This window comes from Puntigrus tetrazona, chromosome 23, assembly GCF_018831695.1.
Source record: "Puntigrus tetrazona isolate hp1 chromosome 23, ASM1883169v1, whole genome shotgun sequence".
Taxonomy (NCBI): Eukaryota; Metazoa; Chordata; class Actinopteri; order Cypriniformes; family Cyprinidae; genus Puntigrus; species Puntigrus tetrazona.
Genome location: NC_056721.1, coordinates 18766750 through 18772979, shown reverse-complemented (window position 1 = coordinate 18772979; position 6230 = coordinate 18766750).

Below are 6230 nucleotides of genomic sequence, written 5' to 3'. Positions count from 1 at the left end.
AACAAAATCATGTCCAAAAATTCTTACTATTCTGGAATTGGCTGAATATTTAACTGAATCCAGTTAGAATATGTGGCCTGATATCTGGATGCTAATAATGAGCTTACTCAAGTACATATGTATTGGGAAGAATTGGAAAAAATTCTAAACATTCAAGATGTTAGAGGACCATATTAAAAGTTATGAAAAGTACATAATTCAGGAAATGAGAAAAGTTTCCAAACTAATATTTCAAATAATCAAAATAATTGGTACAATAAAACAAAAATAAATGTGTTAAAACATTTGTTTTAAACAAAGCGTATGAATTAAAAATAATAAAAATGGGTGAAACTCTTCTCAACGCACTATAAATCATTTTTAGTAACATTTATATTGTCTTGTAGTTATTTCATGTAAAATTACAGGTTCCAGTTTTAATATTATAACAGACAATATTTCCATTAAAATCCAAATAAACCTTGGTCATCAGAGGTTAATAAGTCTGAGGTTTCAGTGGTTTTAAATGACTCAAAGGCATCGCCCTTGTTCTGTGATTCAGACACCCGAACATTTTACGACAACTCGAAGTATTTTTTAAATGAGGTATAATGTAATGTACCTGGTGTTGACGTCAAGCCAGAAGTCCCTGATGGAAATTTCGCACTGTCTGCCCTGTCCCAGACCTCCAGACCTGCATTTCCTCTCTAAGCTGCTGATGATGGGTGCGGCCGGTGCTTTACAGAGACCTGCCTGAGGTGTAAAAGAGCTGCACTCGCTCACACACACACCGTTCTATAGCGTTAACACTCCAGCAATGTATCACCCTCAATCTCAAAAAACTCTTTCATGATTCAATGCTCTTTCTATTAAGCGAGTGTAAAATTAAACCCCATCATCACTGAGATACAAACGGTCAAGTCACAGAAGTACCTCAGATATTTCCAGTCCCTCCGACCCTCTCGTGCTTGTGCGTAAACAACCCAGAGCGGCGTGTAAGCATGCCACATACCTCTGCTATAAGCGGTAAGCGCACCTGTGTACCCCTGAGCACGTTGCGTCCCGCAGAGGAGAAAGTGCATGTAAACTCTTATGGTTGCTTATGAACGTTTGCCATATCTGAGTTAGTGTAAGACTTGCCTAAAGTTACATAAACTCTTGTGGCTGTTTTTTGGCCTTTTTTGTGTTTACCTAATTTCAGATAACCTCAAGGTCTGTTCCAAATGCAAACGCTGAGTAAGCGCCTTTAAAGTCAAAATCAACAATACCGGCAATATTGTGAGGAAAGGCCACACTGTGTACAACCACATCGATAGTTACGAATTCAAACAGCAAATCCTAGAAATGAAAGATTTTTATTTATTTATTATTCTTTGTTAAACTACTATGACAGTGATATTTCTACAGATAATGTTAAACGCTTTGCGGGATCCTGACCAGGCTGACACATCAACAACAGCAGACCAGTGTTATGCGGGAAACCTGTTTGAACATAATCAAACCAGATTCTACAGATGTATTTTTAGGCATAACTAATCTATGTAAAGTTGCTATGGCTAATAAATTCTACATTCACATAATTGTCATTGCTTGTAAAAACTATCCACATCTTTGTCAGTCTCAATCAGTAAACTAAAAAAGAAAAAACACCTCAAACGACAATCAAAATGAGCCAAAATGACCGCAAGGTGAAGAAAACCTTTTTAATGTAAATTTGTATTTTTTAATGTTACCTGTTGAGTCATTTTTTATCAACTGTTGAAACACTGACTAAGCGATTATTTGAGATGTTCATTAACTTTTATTTCACGTTAAAACTACTAGTGATGAGCGCACTCTTTCGACTAAAGCCTAGAGAACTTTGAACAAAGGTTCCATTAACCTTACTACAAGAACATTTGAACAAGCCCTGTTAATTGAGTTGTATGGCAATAATATTAATAAAAAAAAAGAATGCAGCATGAGGCAAGCTAATCAAAGTATTCTGGCTTATACAACAGATAATAAAAATAAACACAAAAATGTGTACAGTACTTTTTATTAGCTCTCAGGGGGGTGTTTGGAACCAGATGGGTATCTCTCTCTCTCCGATCGACTGCTCAAACACACACGTACACAGATGCGCACAAACACACATGCACACGGTAAAGACGCGGTGAAAGAGCTCACTGTTTCCACTTTTATTTTCCACTGAATAAACAAACCTGTTAAGGGTAAACATGAGCCTCACCTTCAGAAAAGCACAGCATGAGGCTCTTGCATTCATGAGGTGAAAACAAGTAAAAAACTCATTTCATACCAATTCCAGCCAAGGCAATCGAATTTTAGCTTGATATGCATTAATAAACTGATAATTAATGAAAAAGATGCACGCTTGATTTCTTCGGAAATACATTACAATATACAAACATCCACAATCTGCTTTACATTTGCAACCAGTATGCCTCAAAAAGCTATAAAGCTGGCTTTGCATTCGTTTAAGCGCTCCCCGTTGAGCGTATGTGCGTGTGTGTGTGATCGAAAAGCTGCCATCGTGCAAAATGTTCCTCTGTACAAACTGCACACAGTGGGGTCCATACATTCATAAAAGTTCTCTGAGAGGGCAGAGAGCACGCACAACTTTACCCGCCCGACATACAGCATGCGTTTTTATAAAGCTTCACCTTTGGCTCGTGATGCGAGCTGTTTTGCAAAAATAAATGAAAAGTGAATGTAAATAACATAACACAGGCCTCATGTCCCTGAGCTCATAAATTACTGTGAAAAGCAGCGCTTTATGGGCATTCTTTTGGCCTATACAAAACGGGCCCCCATCCACCCTCACTCTCACAGATCGGGCCTCTCTCTCGCTCTCTTTCCAACTGTTATGTAAGCAGGATCATTATCACCTATCTTTGAAGTGAAGGGAGGGAGGGGCGGAGCTTCTGCAACCCCTCGGTTTCGTTCTTGTTTATAGTTACTGTTGTCACAGTGATAGTAGAATCCCTCTGTCTGGGTCTTTCTTCGCTTTGCTCTGTTTTTTTCGGACTAGTTCTCTAGGGATATTGGGTTTCTACGTTGTTGTTTTCTTTTTTCCTCTCAGTTCACCACTGTAGCTGACAAACTTTCTCTTTTCCACCACACGTTTTTTTTTTCCTGTTTCTTGCACTTCGTATTTCCATTTCACACTTCACAGTCTTTTTCCTAATCAAAATTTAATGAGTTACTGAAAGAAATGAAAAACTGTGTGGAAATGCGTCCTGGGGCACTGACAAAATTTTTAATTAAAATAGATATTTTTTATTTACTGCATGTATTGTGTCTCTGTATATTTATTGATGTAGTTCCCTACCCAAAGTCACAATTCTAAAGTGTTGCAGATGTTGCTATCAAAGTCTCTTTTAGACAAGTTGTGTCACTCGGCGGCCATCTTTGAAACACATCTCGGGCATCCAAGTGCAGCTCCTATCTCTTCTTACTGGAAAACATCAAATTCTCCCAAACTGTTTACTAAGAATACCTTAAAATTTCTGATTTGAAATCACCAATAAAATCTAACAATAATTGTACAATAATTGATTCTTTTTCTCAAATATTATAAAAAGATTATTCATCAGGTGAGATCAGGCGCACATCTCAGAATGCTGACTGTTTCTATAGCAACCGGAACTTCTAACGACACGTGCAGTGATGCGCGGACTTCACAGATCAGTGATTGGATACTTTATTAACAAGTGATTGTGATTCTTCTTGATTTTTCTTGTGATTGATCGTCCATTTTAAGCTTTGCATTTTTGCAAGTGACACATCTTGAGTATTCTATAGTTTTTGGTTGCTATGCAGTAACCAGGGCATTCTGAAAGGTTTTTAGTTTGTTGCTATGTGATTACTGGGTCTTCTGGGTGTTTTGACATGGTCTATGCAGTTGCTAGGGTGTTCTGAAATTTTTTGTGCGTAGCTGACTTGTTGTGGCATTTTGAACGATTTTTAATGTGTTGCTATATGGTTACAAGGATGTTACTGTAGTGTTGCTAGGGTATTTTGAAAGGTTGCAATGTAGTTGCTAGCGTGTTCCGAATGGTTGCTGCGTATTTGTTTGGCATTTGAAGAGTTCGGTAGAGCATTGTGATGTTAGAGCAAGGGTTTACTGAAAGGTTGCTATGCTGTTGCTAGGGTGTTCTAAGCAATTGTTAAGTAGCTTATGGTAGGGCAAGGCTGACTGTTGTTGTTGTTGTTGTATCGTTAGGGTGTTGGGAGGTTTTTCTAGGTGTTTCCAGGGCATTCCAATGTTGTTGATAAGGTGTTCTGGATGTTTGCTTGGATGATTATAAGGTTGCTATTGTACATGGTAGCTAGGATTTTCTAATGGTTGATAGGGTGTTCTAAAAGGTTTTTAGTGTGTTGATGTACAGTTGTTCTTAGGTTATGTTTTTCTGGGTGTTTTCCAGGGCATTTCTACACAACTGGTATTGGTGTCCTGAGTGGTTTCTATGGTGTTTTGTAAGGTTAAGTAGTTGTTAAGGTTTTCTGAAAGGTTTGATCATGTTCTGGATATTTGTCAATACTATGATGTTCTGAGATGTTATTATGTTGCTCTACAAGATTGCTATGCTGTTGCCAGGGTGTTCTGATGTTTTTTTAAGGCTAATGTGTTTTAGCATGTTGTTATGCAGTTGCTAGGGTGTTCTGAGAGGGTTTTGCATATTCTAAAGGGGTTCTATGATTGTAGGGCATCTTGGCTTGTGGATACTAATGTGATCTGGATTGCTGCTATGTGGTTGCTAGGCTGATCTAAATGGTTGCTATGCAGTTGTGTTCTGAGAGTTTCTGAGAGTGTTCTGGGTGTTCCAGGGCATTTCTATGTCTTTGCTAGGGTGTCAATTTGATTGCACAGATACTATTTAAACTAAACTGAGCAAGAGTGACATCTCTGAATTCAACAGCTGAAAATTGAGTGTTTAATCTTGTCACTATACATTATTGAAACTCTGTTCTCCAGCTTGATACCGTGAAGTGCTTTGACACAATTTGTATTGTTAAAAGCGCTATATAAATAAAGGTGACATGACTAGACTAGACTTGACTAGGGTGTTCTGAGTGGTTTCTATACAGTTATTCCATTGTACCCAAATCTGACGCTTAGAGAAGCACTCGCACACATCTTCTCAAAAAGCTATACATTTTGAGGTATCATTCACATATGTTGCAAAAACACTGCGGTTGCAAGACCTTAAATTTATATACTTATGGTTAGGAGTTTGTTCAGATCAGTAAACTACAGCATAAGCAACAGTCATAGTATCGCTTGCCTCAACAAACACCTCTAAAAATGTAGGTCATCCATAACAGGGATCATTCATGAAGATAGAAATACACTGTGTTTACTCTACAGGCGAGCAGATCTTTTTTAGGGGTTTGTGGTGACACAAGTGAGTTTATTTATGGAGCAAGTTTATTTGCAGTCTGAATTTGATTTGAATCCTTGTGGTGCCTCTTGTGTGATTTTCACCACACCTGAACAACTTCTAGGCAACGCTTCGCCGAGCCTCCGCTATCAGATGTAGCAGGCGAGTCTATTAGGATCCCGTGATAATAATGCAATTAGGGAAAATTCAAACTGTTGTTTTGTTAATTAATGCAAGACGCCTTGTACTCAAAGTCTTCCGAGGACATGATGAGACCAGACCATAAAGCATGTTTACAGATACTAGCACAGCTTTTAGTCAGACAACGGGCCTCACAGTACAAGCACTGTGTCTACTGAGAGAGAGGGAGGGAGAGAGGGAGGGAAATACAGAAAGGGAAAAATTAGAGAGACACAGAGAGAAAGCATCGAGGACATACAGAAAAAGCTGCATGTGGGAATCAGTGAAATGGCAGAACAGGATCTTGTTGTCAAGAGGTTTGGCAAAGTGCCGAAAGCCCCAGTGGCCACAGATTGAGGCATACTGAAGTGACGAGTTCACAGTGAAGGATTTATAGAGTCCTTCATTGTGTGATTTAAATTCCACTATTAAATTTATTGACTTTATAGACTTTACTATTAGTAAGCTGGGGCAGGACATATCAAAGGGCTTTTAGTTAAGTCACAGCTGTGAGCAACTTTATATTGTATGTGGTATAAAGAGGAGGGACATTCTCATTCTAGAAAGAATTTAATCAGACATAAAGCTGTGTAATTTAATTAATAAGGAAAAAAGAAAAAGATGGCATTTATATAAAGCATGCATTATTTCAAAGACATTCTCATTGTTGTATGAGTCAGCAAAATC